This window comes from Anser cygnoides, chromosome 4 (assembly GCF_040182565.1).
Source record: "Anser cygnoides isolate HZ-2024a breed goose chromosome 4, Taihu_goose_T2T_genome, whole genome shotgun sequence".
NCBI classification, from domain to species: Eukaryota; Metazoa; Chordata; class Aves; order Anseriformes; family Anatidae; genus Anser; species Anser cygnoides.
The window spans coordinates 12,732,157-12,754,466 of NC_089876.1; the positions used below are offsets into that span (position 1 = coordinate 12,732,157).

Genomic DNA, 22,310 nt, shown 5'->3' on the forward strand with positions numbered 1-22,310 from the left:
GCCCAGCCGGACTGGCACAGCTTCGGCCGCACCGCTCCCCTCAGGCTGGGCATGTTTCAGGGGGCACATCGCGCTTCGGGCAGTGGGGGTAGGTTGCTGGGGGGACCCGGCAAACGCTGCCCAAAGAGCTGGGACTAAAAACCACCAGGACCCGCGGAGCGGCCGCCTCGTGTCCGCTGTCCCCTCCTTATCCACCGAGAGCCGCCCCGCTCCCCTCAGCGCCACCACCGCACCCCCCAGCCGCCGCCCCGCTCCCCTCAGCGCCATCACCGCGCCCCTCAGCCGCCACCACCGCCACCCCTCACCGCCACCACCACCACGACCACCACCACGACCAACACCGCTCCCCGGTGTGGCGGCGGCGGGGCTCCCCGCCCGCCCGAGGCGGGGCTGCGGGGAGCGGCAGGGCCCGGCGCCACTGGCGAGCTCGGCTCGGGGCCGCCGCCTCCCGAGGGCGGGCCGCCGGTGACAGCCGGGGAGGGAGCCCGGGGTGGGGACCGGAGCCGGCATCCGAGGTGCAGCCGCCGCTCGCTCCGGCGGCTCCGCCCGCAGCGCTGCGGGTCCAGGAGGGTCCCTGAGGGGGCGAAGAGGGGACAAGGGGGCTCGGGGAGCCGGCGGGGCGCTGCCGCCGTTGCCGGCTGCGGCGTGGGTGAGTAGCGGCGGCGGGAGGGATGAGCGGGGGAGGCAGGCAGGATGCTGCCGTGCTCGGGGACTTTGACCGTGCGAGGGGATAAAAGTGTCGGCCCGCGGCTGGGCGAGGCCGTGCCCGGTCTCCGCTCGCCCCTCGGTGCCGCTCAACCGGGCAGGGCGGCCGGTCCTCGGCGGGGCTGGGCGCCGCCTGTCCCGGGGCGGCGAGCTGGGGCGCGGCTGCTGCGGGAAGGGAGAGCCCCAGAGCCGCCCCGGACCCCCCCCCCCGAGGGGTCGTCCCCGTGTCCCTACCCACCTCCGTGCCCCCCCGGGTCGGGAGGGGCGCACAGCCATGCCCGGCGCCCCGCCGCCCTCCTGCCCGCCCTACCTGGGGCCCAGCCCGGCTCCTGTCAGCCCAGCCCTGCTCCCTGGGGATCCCAGGAGCAAATCCCAGGCCTGCCCTCGGAAGACTCGCAAGATGAGGCCTTTATTTGATTTGATTTTTTTCCGTGACGGGTGCTGGCAGGCTGTTATTTACATAATATCCCTGCTTAAGTGTGACCTCTTCTCTAATTGGAGGCTTCCTTGCCATTTTCTATGGCAACACCACAGAACGGATCGCTTGGGGGGGCTGGATGAGAGGAATATCGAGATACGGGGTGATTTGGGTTTGTCAGCTGCCCCTTAGGATTGGTTTGTCATGGGGAATAGCTGAGGTTTGGGGGAAAGTTCCTCATCTCAGCCCTTAAGGCAGCCGGTAGGCCCGTGGGTCACTGCAGATCTGCCGGATCTCTATTTAAAGAGGGGATGGAGCAGGCACAGCTTTCACAAGCAATTAGGAACAATTTTTGTTAGGTTTTTACAGATTAGAAGTCATATATTACTAGCCTGACTAATGCCTTAAATGTACCGTGCTGCCTATAAATAAACAACAAATTCTAAGGAATGATGTTAATTTAAACACATTTGATATTATATATATATATATATATATATTCTGAGTTCATGGAATTATTAGAAGGAAATCCTAGCAAATTTCATAAGGAGGAAGAAAATGAGTCCCATTTCATTTCCAGATTCCTTTTGCTCCCTAAGATCCCTGCCATATACTTAGGACCTATCATGTATACACAGTAATGTCTTTTCTTCCTCGGTTGGTTTCACTGACAGTAAGCGTGATGCGCGTATGCATTTATGCAGGAATGGGATTCTGTAATGCTTATTAGGGTCTTACGTGTTTTATCTCTGTGAGATGCCTGTTCCTGTTTCAGGTTTTATATAGCTAGGGGTGAATACGCTTTGTGTAGGTTTTCTAAAGCCTGCTTAAAATAAATGTTTTCTGATTGTAAGAGACACTAATTCATGGTGCATTTAGGCAGGAAGGTTTTATAAAGAGTTTTAAATTCTGCTTAATTTTTGTTTGAGATGGTGCTTTTGTTCTGCATTGAAAATATGCATGCTTACTATTAATAACGCTAAAATCAGTTACTGTAATAGAGGAGCTGTGGTATTCTCTAGGGTTTATAAATTTGCTTTCAATTTCTGTTCCCTGTTGTTTATATTTCTCATTCCATTGGGATGACTTTGTTTCTTGCACCTGAGGGAGAGCGGCGTCTTTCTGGGGTTTGGGTGCTTGTTTTGGATTGGTGGAGGTGTTGAGGATGTTAATGTGAAGTCAATTCATACGCTGGAGTTTTAAACAGGAGGGCCAAGAATGTAGGATCTGCTAGAAGAGGTGGTTCTGCTTATGGATGGAGGGAGCAGGTGTTTGGAGCGGTGCCCCACAGGTTTGAGAGGGAGGCCACCCCCTGGGGCTTCAGCCTGAGACGCTGAGGTACTAGTACTGTGGGAGTTCATTGGTGTAGAGGTTTGTAGAGATCATCTTTAAGTTCTCCTGCATGCACATAAAGCATTTTTTTCCCCTTCTTCTTTGAAATGCTCTGAATGATGTTCATTCTTCACTTAAATGTATGTTCCTTGAGTGTCTTAGACAGTTGTTATGGGAACGTAAGAGTTGGAAATATCCTTAAGAGGCCATGGTTTGAACCAGAGCTAAAAATGAGGCTTGAATTGGAAGAGATGTGCTTTGTTAAAAAGTTAATCTCTACTACACAGTGATAGACCCAATATTTATCATTATGCTTTTTCTCTTAGAAGTCCATCTCATTCAAGTCCCTATTTGTTTTCATTGGTATTTTTGTGTCTCTGCTAATGTGCATTCCAGTTTCCCTCCAGCACCATATTTCTTGCAGTTTACCCCAGCTGTGCTGTCGGTTTCTGCTTTTAAATATTATTTCTCAGCATTTAAATGTTAATAGTTATTTTCATGTATAGTTTTATTTTTTTTTCTTTCTGTTGAATATTTTGATTAGAATATGATAGAAAAATAGGGGATATAGAATTAGCAAGTATGTTGACGTAATAAATGGGCCACATTTCTGGACAGTGTAAGGCCAGCTGATGTAAATATGTGTGAGGAACAGCACACAATGCAGTCGGTGTGGTTGGATTGCCTCTGTCAAGAAGCAAGGCTGCATGCTGCCACCTTCCAAGAGGATATATGGACGCGTACCACTGATTACTGCTGGGCTACCGATCAGTCTCAATTTATCTATTCATATATTAACTTTGGACTACAATTGCTCTGCCATCCAGGAAACAAAAACCATTACATTCTTCCTTGTGTTCTCATCTGTAATCCTCCTGATTCTTTTTTTTTCTCTCAACTTTCATTAACTCCATTCTGCTTCATTTCGAAAAGACAATATGCAGCCTTAATTGCAGCTTTGTGCACTGATACACAGAAGCATATTCCAAGTCTTTGTTTTTAATTTAAAAATAAAAAGTTGCATATTTAGAACAGTTACTGATTTATGGTACTTATTGCAATGTTATTCTGCATTATTCAGGAAAACCAATTTCATAGTCATTGTTTTATAGGTTATTCAGATGTTATGATAAAATATTCTGGACAATTCAAGGTCTAAAAAAGTGCTTATTTTTCTTCCCACCTTGGGAAGGCTTCCTCATATATGTGAACTTTGTAACCAATTTCTTTTTAACTTTTGCTAAGATTTTTTTAAAATATAAAGTGTTACTCTCCCTAACTTCAGTAATAGATCACCTTCAGTATTGCAATAAAAATGGTACAGATTCATTGTCAACAGTGCAAAATGGAACTGTGATCTTTAAAGCTTTAATTTGGTTGATTCCTTACTTGCAATATTCCATCTCTTAGCTCCATTCATCTCATAGGAATGGCAGCTTAAGAGAAACTAATTCAGTGTGCTGTGATAAATGAGTTCTCCCCCATTTTCCCTCAACCCAATTCCAGGCTCAAAGACTTGGCATCTTTCCACAGTTTTTCTTGAATTTGATTCATTCTTTCTTTACCATATGTACTTTCAAACAAATGCATAAATGCAAACGAAGAGCCAAATGTATCTGGGAATCTCCCACCTACGGCTGTTGTCATAAATTAGATGAGGAGTGGAAAAGGTGCTTGATGTAATGAGGAACAGTGTGAAAGGTTGCATTCCCTGTTTTGGTTTTGATGTCTTTCAGGCACGAAAATTTGGAGTCACAAAGTATCTTGTTAACTGTTCACAATGGGAAATTATATGTCAATATAAAAGAGCAAAATACAGAGCGACTGGCCATTTTGAATGTATCTTTTTATCCCCTGATTATACATTATATAAAAACATATATATACTCAGTTATTTTACTCCTTTGCTAATGTGGTGAAAAATCTAATTAACTGACTCAAGTTTCTAGAGGTGAAAGTCTGAAAGATAAGCAAAAATGATATGTTTAGAAATAGTGAATAGGCTTTTTTATATTGGCTATGTCTTCCTCGAAAAGCAGTTTCCATTAGTTTGTTGTGCCTTTTTTTTTTTCTTTGCATTGATATTAATGGAAGATGGTTGATGAACGTCATATTACTTTGATGATGACAAGACCTTTGATGTAAATATTACTTGCTTTGTTTCTTGTAGATTTTTAAAAAATACATATATTTAGACTGTGAGCTGGCATTGTGTAATCAGTATAAAATTAAGAGGGATGCTATTTCTGCTATCAGCTCAGTGTGTATTTGTTCATGTGTTGCTTTCTTGTTCCTTACTAAACCATATCACTAAATCCCTACTGAACATAGCCATAACCGTAGGAGGATCAAGATGTCTCTTGTAACTCTTGTCATTAGTCTTCGAGGTTTTGTGCTGTTTTCTTCTCATTTTCAGTCCACCCTAACAGTATTTTGTCTGTTCTCTAGCACACTAGAAAGTAAGGAAGATTGGAACTGTATCAGAAAGTAAGTTTTTCATGTTTCTTAGTTTCATTTTGACTTAACTTTCATCCTCTAGGATAGCTGGAAGATGTCCTCCAATTCTGTTGTCTTTGACAAGACATACGTATGGAACAGTTTTAGTCACTTTTGTGATAGCTGTTACCTCTTCATTCATTACGGAAGTGTCGTTAGTGCCCCACTGCTGTTTTTTTGCAGTTTCACTTTTGATTTAGCACTGATGTTAAGCATGTGCTGCAGAAGAAATGCATGGCTCCCTGGCAATAACTTCAGTAAATGGCATACCTTTAGTTAAGGTAAGCATGGTTGTCAGCCTTCATTCTGGGCATTGACTGCTTATCTGTTTGCTTTGACTTCACTATGCAGGTGCTTATTTTTTCCTCTTAAGTATAGTGTGTTCAAGTTTATCTTAAACCAAATAGATAACACATGGATTAAAGTGAGCCAAGTGGCACGTTAGTGTAATTGAAACTGAAGTATAATAATAATAATTATTATATGGTGAGAATAAAAGTATGCAGAGCAATCTTCCTTGACTTCTTCCAAAATTGTCTTATTTCTCTTCTTTAATGATCAGAATGAGGAACATCTTATCTATCCAAAACAGACCTTTTTTTTTTAATAAGACTTTCTGAATTGTCATTGGTTATGGGGCTGAGATTTCATCTTGTTTTTCTGTTTACTGTCTAGTCCAGTAACCAGAATCTGATAACTATTTACTGTACCATAATACTTCCACTTGTGCTATGAAAATCCTGTTAAATATTTTGCATTTCTTCTCACTGACTTGGATTTTACCTGCCAGACAAAGGTGCAAGCCTTCTTGTAGACTACTAAATCTCTGAACAAGCTTGTTCACCACTTTATAAATACTTGTGGCAATGCACTGCTACTCTGAACCTAATCAGGGCACATTTCTGGGCAGGGAGTTGTATTTTGTGAGACAGCGATGCCATCTCTGTTTAAGTGTCTGCAGGCACTTCTGTGATGATTTAAGTACTTCCTTCAGTTCTTTCTGCCCTATCAGGATACAAAGTCACCGTGGTCCCTGTCAGGATGGGGACAGTGTTTTGTGATGTGTTGCTTCTCTAAACTGCTTAGAAATGGGGGATGAAACCCCGTGAATACAGCCGTTCTACCTATAGAGGTGTAAAACATCACTTTCACAATGTTCCTACCTTCTGTTGATGTAGTTAGAGTCACATCTTGACATTTCCTGCAGAACAGAACCCGTCTTAGTCATTCATTAGCAAACTACTTAGATACAGAGTATATTGTAATTATCCTCTTGTTAATTCAGTGGAGCTTACTTCTTAAAGAAGAATACATCATTTCCTTTCCTGGACTTTTAGTTCTTAAACCGAAGAGAATGACCTGTAAGTGCATTCTATGCCAGCTTCTCAAACTGATGTCCTTTGATATTCACTTATTTAAAAAAAAGATCAGAGTGAAAATCTATCTGCACTATGGTAAAATAAAATAATTCCATTGACCAATAGGATGATGGACTTAATTCTCACAAAGGCAGACTTCAGCTTCTCTGTTCTGCATAATCCTAGCAGATAATCACCCTATTAGCTTTTGCACAAGGCTTTGGCCACTACCACGTAGCATGGGGAAGGAGGATGGGTTGCTGTGCCCCCAACACTTATTGCCTGTTCTAGCAATTCAGGGTCACTTAGTAAAATGGCAAACTCTTACTAAAAACTTTAATTATATTTGCCTCATATGGAAATGAGAGTTAAATGCTTCTGCTCTCTCTTACTGCCCTATGACTAATTTTTGAATTTGTTGGCCAAATTTGTTGCTCAAGCTGCATATGTAAGAGGAGTTGAAGTCTCAAAGATAATGCTCCTGCCCCAGAACTTAAGATGTGTATATTTGAATGGGATGGTAAGATGAGTTGTTGTGGTTTTGTTTTGTTTTGTTTTGTTTGTTTTTCCTAATAATAATTATTAAAGCAGTTTCCCTATTGCTTTCTGTGTAGAGTAACCTTGAAAAGTGAAAATTTTAGGGCTATTTCTTTTTTTTCCTGATACCTCATTATGTCCCATTAATGTTTTCAGGTTCATTTTTTTTCCTTGTTTTTAATGGACTGCCATCATGTGTTACCATTTCTCTTTAGACTCTGCATTCTAACAACCAAAAAGTCAGGGCTATTACTGTGTCTTGCAGTAAAATACCAAGCTTTCCTGCACTCAGATGTATGCTAATTGTACTAATATGGCTTTATATTAATAACAAATATGCTCTGTATTTTTTTTTTTTAATTGTCCACTGTGTGAAAAAGCCTCTAAGATTTTTATTTTTTTTCTTGTGATTTTTTTCCCACATTCCCACCTTAGCCTTTCCTAGATGGCTTCTAGACTAGCTGGCTATTTGTGCTCCACAATGGGGAACTGTGACCACAGCTGTGGTTACATGGTATGGCTGAGTTAGGTTTACTCTATCTAGTTAACTAACTACTAGCAGTCTAGCTATTGGGTAACAAAACAGTGCTTTCTAAGAGTACCAGTGGTAAACACAGAGAGTTTGTCTGTGTGTACACATGCACTAAGAAAATACTTCGTGAATTAACATACAAATAAATATGTGTCTGGAGACAGTTTATCTGACAAACTGGATGAAATAGATGGTTCCCACATTCTAGTGCTATAAAAGAACTTCATAATAATGCCAGATTAGGCTTTAAGAGGGGATGTACTGGGGATGTGTTTGATTTAAAAACTGTTTAAGCTCTAATTATAGTACTTAGTTTACTCAATGTATATATTGAGGTTAATTCTTGGAGGAGCACAAAAGTAACATAGGATTATAATTACCTACAATTTCTAACTTAGAAGATAGTTTCAGATTGGTCACACAAAGCAAATGAATCTCAAAAAAGAGAGAGGTCTCCCAATATCACTGTAGGTGATAAATGCCGTACATTTCTTATAGATGTATTTCTTACAGATCTGCATCTGTAAATCTAAAACCCTATTGTATTTCAGTAAAACAGAGCCAGAAACATCATTATTATCAAGAAAAATAATTCTTGTCTGTGAAAAGGGAAAAAAACATATACTGCAAGTTTGCTCCTTCATAACTAGTATATCTAGCTCTTCTGCATCGGATGCAAAAATGCATTACTGGTTTGGCTGCCACAAGCAGCTGTAACTGGCATATGGAGTCAGGGTGCTGGAAGAAATCCACGGTCCTTAACTGGAATGCAGTAATTGCCAGCTCCTTCCTGGGAGGTGCGACCAAATGAATGAATCTATCACAGCATGAAGATTAGATCTGCAGAATAACTATCCTGCTCCAGTTATTTCAGATTTCAGATACCCTGGAAATAACCCCTCGCTTTCTCAAGGAAATTATTTTTATTGGCATCTGAATATTTTGGGAGAGGGAAAATTAAAACGGATGATTTATTCTGAACTGATTGTAACAAAATAACTCTTTCCTTGGTCGGTTTTCTTGTAGAAACAGTCTGAAGAAGCTGGTAAGTCAAAGAATAGTCAGTGGAAGATGCAGAAGGAGATGAGTGAGTTAAAAGAACATGCTACAAAAGGAAATAGGAAAGAGTGGGTGTCTATGTAAGCAGCTTTGTTGATGGCAAACTGCTACATGTTCTTATTTTGCCGTGCTCTTTTTCGTGATGAAGGAATGGATGTTCTGCACAGTTTAAGCCATGCCATTCTGTCTTCTGTTGTAATTTTATTTTTTTTTTTTTATATTGGAAGGGTATAGTTAATTTAAGGCTAAGATCTCCTCAGTAATGGAACTGTAAAATGGGAAACACACATTTTTGAGAGTTCTTGAGTTAAACAAACTACTCTTCTTTTTGTCCCGATTTATATTGCCCGAGACACCCCACAGGTGACACCTTTTTTTTTTTTTTTTCTTCTTTTCATGTGTTCTCTGTTGTAATGGTTGTGGCTTTTTAAACAAGAAAATAAGTACCCTCTTGGTACTGACTGCCTTGATTGTGATTTCAGCCACAGCACGTGTAACATGGATCTATCTTCCATACATCCATCAACTTTATTGCATGCATTTGAATTTAAACTGGATGTAAATGACAACTTCTTTGGGCAGAGAGGTTGACTGTAGTAGTTACACTCGACATGAGGCAGCAATGTGCACTTACAGCCCAGAAGGCCAACTGCATCCTGGGCTGCATCAAAAGCACCATGGCCAGCAGGGGAGGGAGGGGATTGTCCCCCTCTGCTCTGCTCTTGTGAGGCCCCACCTGGAGCCCTGCGTTCAGCTCTGGGGCCCCCAGCACAAGAAGGACATGGACCTGTTAGAATGAGTCCAGAGGAACGCCACGGGGATGATCAAGGGGCTGGAGCACCTCTCCTGCAGAGACAGGCTGAGGGAGTTGGGGTTGTTCAGCCTGGAGAAGAGAAAGCTCCAGGGAGGCTTTATAGTGGCCTTCCAATACCTGAAGGGGGCTACAGGAACGCTGGGGAGGGACTTTTTGTCGGAGTGGACTGATAGGGCAAGGGTAATGGTTTTAAATTAACGGGATAGGTTTAGATTAGTTATTCAAAAGAAATTCTTTACTCAGAGGGTGGTGAGGCACTGGCACAGGCTGCCCAGAGAAGCTGTGGATGCCCCATCCCTGGAGGTGTTCAAGGCCAGGCTGGATGGGGCTTTGGGCAACCTGGTCTGGTGGGAGGTGTCCCTCCCCATGTCAGGGGGTTGGAACTAGGACATTTTTAAGGTCCCTTCCAACCCAAACCATTCTATGATTCTATGGTTGGGATTATGACCAACAGCCTTATCCTTTGCACATTGGAAGAGCTGCTACAGTTTTGGGGGTTTGAATACATCTCTCTCTATATATCTTTCTTCAATCTACAATAAAGTCTAGAAACGGGATTTTTAGAGCTTTTATTGTGGCTCATGCCACAAGTATTTCTGACTGACGAATGCTGCCCTGAAAAGTAGGGCTGTAAGCGGGTGCTCGTGTATATTCTTAAGATTTTAATAGACAAATGTGACCTCAGGGTCATGATCCAAAACTTTAGTGACTGAAGACATGCACAGACCTTCTTCCTGATATAAAATTAATTCTGTAAGTTAGTAAATTAGAATGTGAATAAATTTATTCAAAGCAGTTGTGCTGTAGTTGTCACTCATTGAACCTGCTTGTGAACATCCATGTCACGAAGCTTCACGTGATGCATGCCTCCGTCACTAGGACTTCACTGGTTGTGTTTAGTTCTGTCATCAGCTTGCAGTGAGTTCGAGAGCTGAGTCTTTCTAATTTGAACCTCTCTAGAATGTGTTTATCAGTGTTTTGTAGGTAAGCTCATGTCTTCTGTTTATCTCTGGAGCCAATCTCTTAATCCATCAATGTATTTTACTTCCACCTGCCCATGCTCTATTGAGTCTTGAGTCTCTTCTCCTTGAGTCTCTTCCATTTGGCAGCAGACTGGTATGGCTGGATGAAGTTTCCCAGAAGGTGCGTGGTATGTGTAGAAGGCACCAGAGATGTACAAGAAATTCTCCTTTAGTTTCTGAATCTCCAAAGTGTTGACAGATCACAGAGAGAACCTTTGTATGTTGACCTGGCAGAACAGTTACTGGCTGTGTGATTTTGCCGTATTGAGAATTGCTGTAGAGTCTTGACAGATACGTTGACACTTTGGGTGAAGGGCAGGCAGTGTATGTATACTCACTATATCACACCACGTAGTAGATTTTGGCTGCCAAGAAATGGCTGTGCATTTGAAGCAGAGGAATTCTTACAGTAGTTACAGGATTCTTGTAGCTTTCCTCACCCTTGCAGTACTGGAGTATGCCAGTGAGATGACTAAGGCAATAGAGAAGCCAGTAACTATCGACATGTGAGTTCACTCCCGGTCTGTGAGCCTCCAGTTCAGTATTGGAAAGACAGTTTTTGGTGCAAAGCTGCAATCAGTTCTGCAGGCGGTGTTGCTGGCCACTGTATCAATTGCAAAAGCAGCTTTAAGACTGATCTCCATCAGAAACATGCATACCTATAGCTTGTGCGTTGCATGCAGCACAATAGCATTCAAGAATAATGCTGGTATGTTTGTAGGTCTCAGTTAACCACAGAGTTGTCTTTATGAGCATCAGTGTGGAAATCCTCAGATGTTGTGTGTTGGGTGCTGATATCTTCCTTATCTGTTTTGGGCAAATAGGATTTAACTTCCTTCAGATAACATATCAGATTGCCTTCAGACTGCAAGAACTTTCTTGTTCATTTTTGCTGTGGCTTCTGAAAGCTTGGCCCCGAGATGTTTGGTGGAAATGCTGCATGCCATGTGCATTTGGCTGGCTGAAGCTGCTGGCTGCTGCACGTCAACACCACTGGAATGTGATCAGGACTCTTGCTGTCCTTCCTGTAATGTGCTGCACAAATAGCACATATTTGTAGCACTCCGGAAATAAATAAATAATATATTATAATTATAATAAATATATATAATAATTATAATAAATATAATAATTATAATAAATATATATAATAAATAAATAATACATTATAATTATAATAAATAAATAAATAAATAAATAAAATCTCATTTTATTCCTTTGTACAAGCCGCTTTTAAAGTGCTGATAAACATTTCAGCTTAAATGGAGTAAGAGGAGGGTAGTAGGCTACCTGATTGTGTTTGCCTTGACAGCAAACTGCAGGCCTCTTTTCCATATGGGATTTAACCTGCTATCAGCTTAGAGACCCATAATATGCTGGAATCTGCCATCTATGTACAGGGTAGCACATAAAATTTTACTGTCTGCTGATTAAACAAAATGTCAAGAGCAGAGGGATGGTTTGTAATCTATGTGTTGAAATTCCTGGACAAGCCTTTGGAGAACTGTCAAGTAGTTCCTGATTTATTTTTTCCCCCCTTTTTCAGGTAAATGTTTTCAGTATGCTGGACTTGGATGTAATGGCTCATTGACGGCAAAACTGCTTCCCTTTGGAATATGGCCCTGCAGTAACCCTCAATACACCCACTCATGCTGCAGACTGCAGGAGCTCTGGTTTATTCCTCTTCTCTCCTTGCCAGCAAGTTCTCTTCTGGTGCCATTTCCACCCTCTTTGAATCCGTTTGAAAAATTACGGCCAGTTGTACAGGACCAAACACTCTGTAGTTTGATATCCCTATACAGTGACTTCATCCTGTTCATTATGGAGTTTTCATTGCTCTGGAGATTTTGAAGGCATATTCCAGCTGCACCAAAGCATATAGATCACACTAAACAAACATATACTGTGATTCTCTGGTCAGCTTGCATCATTCTGCATTGTGGTATCTAGGGTTGTTTGACTTGTACGAGGAGGTTGTTGGAGAAATCGTGCCAACCATGTGGCTGAAGACTTAAATGATGTGTAATTCCACATAAACTAACAAAGGGCTTTTGAAGCTCAAGAGGAACATGGGGAAAGAGTTGCAGGAAATATGGAATTATATAGCTCCAGAGTGGCACTGATGACTGTCAGCACCCAGCTCTGCTTGGCCTTCTGGTTGAGTTGGGTAGTACCTGTGCAGACGCTAAAGCACAGCTTTAACCTGTAACTATGGCAAGCTTAGGTTCAAAGCCAACTCCAGATCTGAGATTTCTTTTCTGAAGGCTGTTAGTAGTAGTATACTAATAAACAGACTAAATAAGCTTGCAGCGCAGTGAGAAATGTTAGTCTTAACGGGACTGCCAGATTAAAACCATGTTTTCTTTTTTCTTAGCAGTTTACAATTTCAACCAAATTCAAATTCATTACTTAACCTATTTCATTAAATTTTGCACTTCTTTGGCTTTGTAATGCTGGAGTAGACTGGCAAGTGCTGTGGCATTTGTATTCAAAGAAATGTAAACACTTAATTTTTTTTTTTATTGGAGGAAAATAAAATTTTGAAAGCATTTCTAATAATATTTGGTTGTATGGGAGCCTTAACCTGCAAGATGTGGCCAGACTTTTATGCTTGTATGATTTTGACATGTGTATACCTGCAGTGAAGCCATGTAATGCGTTACAGAATTAATGCATAAATCTCAACTAACAAAGAGACAATGTGCAAGCTGGACCAGAATTTGACTGCTTCTGTTCGTGAGTATGTGTATGGGGAATAATAGTCTCTGTACAGAAATTTATTTCATCTTTTATTGTCAGAGGAGTTTGATCTGTTCCTTCTGTGTTTGGAATAGTCTCTGTGGAAGTATGTCAAGGAGACAAAACTATCATCCTGTTCCTGATATACAGAAAGCACAGTTCTGGAAACTGGTGGTTGTTTAGTTATCCTTCTGCATAACCACATGGCAAAGAGACATTTTTTTTTTTCTCATCCTTCTACATGAGATACTGGGCCAGCAGGAAAATGCCATGTTCATAATGTCGATCTGAATGCAATTTGGAGCTCTTAGCTTAGCATTTTTTTCTGATACTGCAAAAACTGATTCTGTTTTTGATAGGTGGAATTTATATTTAGATAAGTCCTATCTCCATACAATAATCTGCATATTTTAAACTCAGTTGCTTTAGTAACTCCTCCTCCATAGTACGAGTTCTCTGTTACTGAAGTTTCTTTCCTCCTTTTTTCATGAAGCACCTAAACCTAAGTGTAACTTGCATTTCAGCCTTTTTCCAATATCTATTTCATTCTGTGATTCCTTTTTATATAATTGCTTCTTTTCATTTGAGATTGTCTGTCTCTTTAGGACAGAATATATATTTGTCTGAACAGATAATGTGTATGTGTATTCTTGTAATTTATCCTTATTAATATTCATAGTATGTTTCATTATTATGCAAGTTTAATCATAAATGTTAATATCATTCTACCTGTGTTGTGCCAAAAAAATAATTTTACATAAGTTTTGTTGCTGCTAAACATGGGATTTATCTTTTTGAATTCCAAATTACCTTTCTATTTGAAGACTACGTGCTGTTGGATGACTTCACATTTACAGAGAATGTGCAGTGCTTTTCTGAATTGCCCTTACAATAAGAAAAGTGACCATTTTTTTTCTTTCTTGTAAATAGCAAGCTACTGGTTTTTCTAATTTCTGATTTTGCTTTTTAGTTATCATCAGGCCTCACTTATCCCTCTACTCTTTTTTCTTTTTGAATGAGTGTAATGACCCTTCTAAATTTTCAGTATGTTACAAATTTATTATCCAAAGATTGAAGTGGTTGAAGTGTTTTCATTCTCAGACCCATAGATTCACTTTTTTGCACTTGGGAAGTAGGCTGAAATTCACTCTTTGAATATATCAAAGAAGATGCTTATCAAAAGTGATATTTAGATTTTTCTCCTCTATGTTTTAGCTCACTGTGCAATATATGATACATGCAAAGCCCTACGTGAATGGTTCTCGCAGGATGGTTCAGAACCTGGCCCTTCTTGTGCAATTGATTCTAATGACTGAGTATGACTTTCCGCAAGGGCAGTTTTCTGTGTTTTGGGTGGTAGCTTAAGACAAGAAAAATCTTAGCAACAAAAAAGTCTTCATATAGCTTGACTACCAGGCAGACTGTAATGAGATGTGTTTGTATTGCATGCACATGGTGCAGAAATTCTGCCTTAATTGGTAGATCCACCACATGATGGAAAAGATAATGGGATTCACATTCTGTCTCATTCCCATCACAGAATAAAATCTCTGATTTGTTTGTATGTAATAGTTAAACAAGTTTAGGGCTTGGATTGCCAGTCATCAATCTTGGTGTTCTCTTACTTTTTTTTTTTTTTTTCATAAACTTTTAATTCTTGTATTCTTTTGCTAAATAGAGGCCATTACTTTATTTTTTCTTGTCACCATGGTGGTTTTTTTTTCATTTGTTTTGTTTTTTAATTAAATACTTGAGTAAAATAAATGTAAACTGTTTTTCTTTGAGGCACCTCATTGTTTTCTTTGTGAAGAGCTAAATTAGTGGAAGAAGTTTCCACTGGACTATGACTTTAGCTTTGTAGGGAAATAATTACCTTTTGAAGCCAAGATCCTATGTTTATGGTCTATTTACCTTGTTTAGCTTTTGGAATGCTGTATCTTCATCCCCAGTATAGCCACTGTTCCCTGAATCTTTAAATCTGTTGACCTGATATAGCAACAGAGAATTGCATCCTGGTCCCTAGCAGAAAATGTGGTGACCTGAAACTATAGCTCATTGAACTGAATTTTTAGTGCTTCTCCTGTATATATCAGTAGGCACAGGGTAAAGAAAACAAAATCCAAAGTAATTTTATGCATATATCATGCTTGCATTATGATCATTTATTGAGGTGATCTTAAAACTAGCAGCTGAATCTCAGAACAACAGCTACTGAAGTGATGTAATGACAAATCATAACACTGAAATCTTATTTTTTCTTCTGTTTGTAACTTTTACCATTCTTACCTTATTTTTTATGTCATTGTTTTATATTCCATGCTGTGTTTGATTCCAGACAGTACGTACAGCTTATTTTGTAAGATGTTTCCTGTAGATAACTTGGGTCAAAAAGCACACCTTTTGTCACCACAGCTGTCTTTTAGCAAGAAGGAGTGAACCAACCTCCTTTTAGAATGTCATTCATGCCCCTTTCGATCAGCTGGCAGATGTTACTGAGTGACCGCCGCTCACCCCGCTCAGCCCCCGCTGATCCCCAAGAGCCATATGTGTCTGCGCGGCAGGTGGCTGAACGCAGGACTGCAGCGGGGCGGCGTGGCCCTCAGCGGATACCCTCACCGAAACACGGAGACATTTCTAAGACGGAAGAATTTTCTTGGTGGAACATTTTCTTAAAGAGGTCACCGTGATAAGAATTCACTTTCACTGATTTCTGCATGCGTTCCATTAACTTGTAAATGCAGGCATCAGTTCTCACCGTGAACACTCTGCTGCCAAGGAATTTACCAATTTCTTTACTTACCTAATTCCAGTGACAACTTATTCCCCTGCCGCAAGAGTCTCTAACTAGCTTGGTGACTACGGGTATATAGCAAATTTAATACAAACAAAAATAAACTTTCTGAGTTAAATTAGGCAGTAGTATATTTGTTAGGTTACTGGTTATACTGATGACCAACACATTAAACAAGAGTTTTCTTTGTGTTGTGCAGCAATTTTTACAATGAAATTGTACTCTCATTATTGTGTAGACTAGAAAAAAAAGTAAAAACCAAACCAACAGTGAAGTAGCTGGCAGGCATATCTGGGTTAGGCTGCAGTAACTCATTAGAAGCTTCTAAAGCAGGATTACATAAATGGGACCCTGTCTTGTCAGGTTAAATATAGTTCTGTAGTTTAATCTAATATGTGGCTACCATAGTCACTCAGTCTTGACTGTCAGCAGTCGTCTGATTTATTCACCTTTTCAGTGCTACCATTAAAAACAAAACAACAACAAAAACAGAAATAAGATTCACCAGCGAATCTTCCATGGAATTCATTGTGAACTTTCTGCTGTTATTTAGAGTGTTGTGTTGGTGTTTGGTTTGGTTTTGTTTTTAAATTAAAAATATAATTAACTACTCAGATTGGAATAAACTTGAAACATAGGCAGCATATATTTCATTAATCTATTTTCCCTTTAATGAAGTTATCTAAAGAAATTGCCTTCCTTTTTCTGTTTTAGGGATACAATCTTAAAGGGTGCTGCTGCAAAAGTACGGATACTGCTAGCTATAAATATCTACCAATTATGAAATATGAGTTTGCAATATATCACAATCAAAAAGAAAGTAATATAAATGAATGTATAGGATATTTATATATTAAAGGAATGTATAGCTTCCCATTGGGCAATTTTTTGAGAACTTTCCAATGAAATTATGAACCATCATGGTCTTGTAGAAGCAGTATCTTAGTAAGATACTGAATGGTATTTCTATTATGCTACTATTCTATAAATACTTAACTACTTGTATCATTATTTATAAGCACTGTTTTCTAGTGACATTATGCATTACCTTCAGGTTTCCATTCAAATGTTTGAAGCAAACCAGAACAAAAACACATACTCACAGAGGGAACAGATGCAGGGATCGCAGCACATTTTGAACAGGTTCGTTTATCAGTTTTTCTATAGGGCCTCCCATGTGGTCAGAGATGACATAATTTTTATACAGTTGGCAGTGTGTATGTTTGCATGGACCTGTATATATCAATGATTTTACACAGCAGGCAGATAAATTGAAAGGGTCCTTCCCAGTGCCTTGGTTAAACTTTCTGGTCTTACAAAGCCTGGTGTTGGCACTGCAAGGTTTCGTTCTAACGGCATCAGTATCTATTAGCTGTTGGGTAAGCAGCACTGCTTTTGACAGTACTTTTCAACTGCAGTCTGTTATACTCACTGAGTTGCATTTTTCAGTGTAGCATTGCTTTTTGTCTGTGATCACACCAGATGCCAGGTTATCTACAGTTTCAGGTATGAAGTCAGTGCCATCTATCCATGTCTAGAGAGAAGCATGGCATGTCGTGATTGAAAGCCTTACCTGAAGGTGTGAAGAGGGTAATGGTCTGGTCATAATGCATGGTTGCATTTTTTTTTCTCAGATAAGATTATCCAAATATGATAAACTCATGCCATGTCTACCAAATTCAAGTGATATTAGTAAAATTTTGTTTAAACAAAACAAAAAAACGTGGGTAGTTGCAAATCCCAGTCCCTTTCTTAATTCATTGTACACAGTAAATTTGCTGCTGTTTTTATGTTGTTTCATCCTAAACAGAGGATCTGTTTAACAAGTTAATGAGGACATAAAGATAATTAACTTCACACTATTCACTTTAGTAATGGAGCAGAAATTAGTTATGGACCTTAAGTCTTACTTTTTTCTTTAAAGCCTAGGAGCTCTGGAAATCCTGTTTTGTATATATAGAACAAAAATGATTCTCACTGGGGTATTTCTATTAGTAACACCTCATTGTTTTTATTAGAATCTTCTAAAGACAAAAATAAAAGTGTTCTTAGGTCATGCATTAGAAATGTAAAAAGCTAGGTTCCCAAAATTTAAGTGAAATAATTAAAAGCCAAAAGTAAGATTGCTTCTTTCTAGAAAATCAGTTAGTAATTGATGTATTACAAATCTTATTTAACATCTCATTATTAGCTTGGCTGTTGAATTAGCAAGTCATTAGCTGTTTTATGAGCATTGTTAAACTGAGAAGTCACCCTTGGTGTTTTTATCTATGTATTTATTCAACATTTGTTACCTTTCCACAAGCCATGTTCCCCCCTAAAATGCTGTGGTTAATTAAATTGTTAGATTAACACTGTAAGTTGGGCAGTATTGCATTGTTGCCCCATGTCATGTGTGACAAATTTTTGGCTGATAAATGTTTTTAGGGTACTTCAGGATTTTTATGGTTGTAGGAAACTGAGGTATCATGGAAGAAAAATAATAACTGGAATATTGTTTTTATTAAAAAGCAATGAGAATTTAGTACTTGAGACCAAGCACATTTAAGGTGTTTTCAGTAGAGCTTTCCTAAACATGGTATCTAAGATCAGAATTGGGGAAATTATTTCTTTTGAAACTTGTAGGGGAAAAATAAAAACTTGGTTATTGCAGCAGATTCTATTTCCATGGACTTTAAGCTTCTTCTTAACTTCAACTGTAAGGCAAAACATAAGAGCAACCTGCAAGATGGAAAGGTTTTATTCTTTAAAAAGTATTTGTACAAAAATGTTCAAATAGCTTTCCTTAAATTTCTTGTTTTGGTTATTTTGCCTGGCAGAGAGCAGCAGTTGGGAAGGCCTTGTGAAAAATCACATATTTCCTCAGTTAACTAGTAAATTAAAAAAAAATCTTGCCTTTTTGTTGCTTTGTTTCAAAAAGAAAAGTATCTTCTCAGTTTGTATCTGAAAATACACGTAATTCTTCCTTTGCTTCCTCTTGAATTTAAGTTCTTTGGAACAAGGTCTACCCTGTACTATTAATTCTGGCTTTGTTGTCAAGGCAATAAATGTGATAATGCATCCAGTATGTTCTAGCATGTGTTAAAAGTATCGGAGACAGGCAACATATGCTTTAACAAGATGGGGCTTTGCTAGTTTCAGTCTGTCTATCCTTCAGATTTTTATCTGTACCAGCTTAGGTGATGTAAGGATAGAGGGTTTTTTTCGTTTGTTTGTTTTTCACCTGGACAAGACTCTTATTGTATTCTAATATCTTCTCTTCACCTAGGGATAAAAACTAGCATGTATATGGGATGAGCAGTCCAATTTTCAGCTAGGTTATCTGAGCGTTTCTGAAATTCCAAATAATAACAGTACTTATTGCCATTATCCCTCTACTTTGTTCAGGTTAGCTTTGAAATTGTTTGATTTTCAACTCACACAGTTGTCTATGCTCTCCTAAGTCTATTTGGGTGTATGTTTAATGCTTTGATAGATGTTCTAGAAATAAGTACCTGAGGAACTGTAATAACATGTATATTCACACACATTTTGATTTCAGGGGTGTGTGAGTGAACTCAAATTGCCCTCAATAGTCTGTAAGGATTTCAGCTTCTTTCTTGCTAACAAGATATTTTGCAGGTGTTACTGTAAAAATAACTTCTATCAGAAGTCTCTTTATCTGATTTATGTTTTAAGTAATTTGCAGTGCAACATTTGCCAGAAGTTTGATGCATGCCTTAGTAATGGGAATGCAAAGTCACAAACGTGATATTTAAGTTAAAAAATGTGGAGAGGAGCTGTAAGAGTGGTTTAGAAAGCCAGCAGTGACAGGGCAGCTGTATTTCTGCCTGGAATTTCCCAGGCAGAAGAATGTGCAGATGTACTGTAATGAAGTGCTTTTGCATGCCCTAGGTGCTTAGTAAGGGCATCAGATTTGCTGTTCACGGGCAGTAATTTCCACGTTCTTATAAGTCTTGGCTTGCTCACTATGCATATCATATATGTATAGTCTATGTGTCCAGACTTTTTTTAATGATCTTGACAAGTACATATTTCTTTCTAAGCAGGAGAAATCAAAATGTTCAGGTATAACCCAGGTCATTTTGCACTGTGTTTTGTAGCAAACAAGGTACTTCATGAATGTTCCCAGATCACAGTGACTATATCAGGCCAGAGAGGAAGAAAAGAACAGCAGCGTTATAGCATACACATAGACCTTTGATTTATCTAGAAGTATGGATGACAAAAACATCATGTATGCTACCTGTGTGGCATCCTGTCACCATTCTCTAACTCCCAACACATTTTGCTGAAGTACTGAGTGATGGATTTGCACCAGTGGTGGAGTTTTTGCCCATTGTCCTTCTGAATTCCTTCCTCTTCTACAATACTTGGAAAAATCCTGTAATGCCTTTTCTTTTCTGTATTACTTTTCTTTGGATTTCCACATAGGCTTACGAAGTCTCCTGAGCCAGAAGTTAGGTGAAGTGCTGTCATGTCTGCATGCTCTGTTCTAAATTGTCTCTGAGCTGGCACCTTTGGCTGCTGTCGGAGGCTGGATACGGTGCGAGATGGAGTTGGACCTACCTGAACCAGTGTGGTTGTTCGCAGCAGCATGCGATTCTTCACTTTTAGGGTAGCGCTTTGGAGAGGGCCTCTGTAAGTCCTGGCTATAGTGGTTCCCCAGACTGGTACTTCATTTTATTGGAGTCATGTCACTACAGGAATAAGTGATGGAAATTAAAATGCAATTATAGTGCGGAAAGGGAAAGACCAGGCCATACTGTAATAATAAATGTGTTTTGTTGTTGTTGTTGTTTGTTAAAGGCGAAAAAAAGAGGCCTAAAGATAGGTAGAGCACAAAGGAAAGACTGATTTCACCTTTTACATAAGGAAGGAGTCATATCCAATGAGACAAAAGAGTTTCCTTTGTGTACATATAAGGATGACAGTGAGTTTGATCCACTTCAATGAACACAGCAATAGTCTGTATGACACGGTTACTTGGTCACTAATTTGATTGGGGCTATAGCAGAGCTCCCCATGTTAATACCGGGAGTCCAGGTACTGTTGTATAATTTGGTTTTGCTTTTTGTTTACTAAGCTGTCCTTTCACTACGAAATACTAGCTTAGTTGTGAAGACCGAGGGGTTTGTGCTACCCGGTAGTTTGCATTTGAGATCTCAGCTTTCTTACTATAAATGTTGCTTGCTTATGAAACTGGTTAAGGCAGAATAAGTGAAATGGAGAGACTTCGGTAATAGTCCTTTACCTTTGAATGGTTCTATTTTAAGGAGATAATATGTCATCTACACAATATTATTTATTAAAATTTCTTTGATTAAAAACATATTAAACTTCCCAGTGAGAAGATAAATATTCACTTTTTAGGAACAACTATTGCCTTATTTTTATAATATTCCCTTGTTTCACAGAGGGATGGCACTTTTTCTTCATGGTTCCTAGCAAGAGGGAGGCCTACAAAAAGCCTGATTCACAAGAAACTTTACTTAGTATCTGAATACATGCGCTGGTATATGGCAGGTTTGTTTTATTCGTTAAAACAATTTCTTCTTCCTCCAGAGTACTAAAACTTTGCTCATAAATTCCATTGAGTGTCTCATATATTCAACTGCCAGCTTCCGCTTCCTGCCCTGTCTTATCAAGTGACAGCTTCCCATTTGCTCAGTGCTCACAGAGAAAGAAACCATCTCATAGTAATGTTCTGATTAGGATCTTCTTTAGTTTATCTCTACAGAAGGATATTAAATCAACCGAGTTTAATTTCTTAAAGGGCTATTTCTGAGACACAACTTGTCCCAGGCCTATCTTACTTAGACCCAACGTCTGACATTTTCTGTCTTTCTTATGTCATATCATGCCACATCGCATCTTTTTCAAATATCCCTTTGGTTGTCTCTTCCATTATTCTGTAAAGGTCTTGCAGATATTGGGAAATCCAACACTGTACAAAATACTTTCCAGTGCCCAAGTAAAGTAGATTATTCCTCTTCTTTAATCTCTGCCATTTCTAGAAATCTCTGCAATATTTCTAATACAGGGCTTGAAGTCTGATAACAGTGGAAATGGTTAAAAATGTCTGTACCAATTTAGATGGTTTAAAAATCCATTATTTAACAAATGTACCCATTTACTGAAAATATAAAGTGAGGCGCATGCAGATTGTTAGTAGTGTTTTGGAACAGGGAATGGGTTAAATGGTCTTAATTTCTTCCTGCATAGAGCCAAGAGTTGTACTTGATGATCCTTGTGGGTTCCTTCCAGCTTGGGATATTCTGTGAGTCTGTGATTCTTTCTTAAAAAAAAAAAAAAAAAAAAAAAAGATGAATAGCAAATACCATTATATTTTAGGCAGAAACTCTAAATTAAAAAAAAACAAAACAAAACAAAACCAACAACAAAATAATGGGATTAACAGGTTTTTTGTCTGTTTGCAACAAGTTGTAAAGTACAGCTTGTTGAATTTCTCCTCCTTTTTTACAGCTATGTATAATTTCATATAAT

General features: G+C 39.3%; 1 protein-coding gene across 7 annotated transcripts in view; it reads left to right on the top strand.

The window, feature by feature from the left end:
• Positions 1-512: 512 nt before the first annotated feature.
• Positions 513-22,310, top strand: part of JAKMIP1 (janus kinase and microtubule interacting protein 1) — a 154,778-nt gene continuing 132,980 nt past the window's right edge. For 6 of the 7 annotated variants that reach the window (XM_048046323.2, XM_048046340.2, XM_048046290.2 and 3 more), the window contains exon 1: positions 513-649. The gene's annotated coding sequence lies outside the window, so the exon portion shown is untranslated. Of the gene's footprint in view, positions 650-5,132; positions 5,233-22,310 lie in introns of those variants that run through there. The other variant, XM_013179753.3, reaches the window with a different exon arrangement.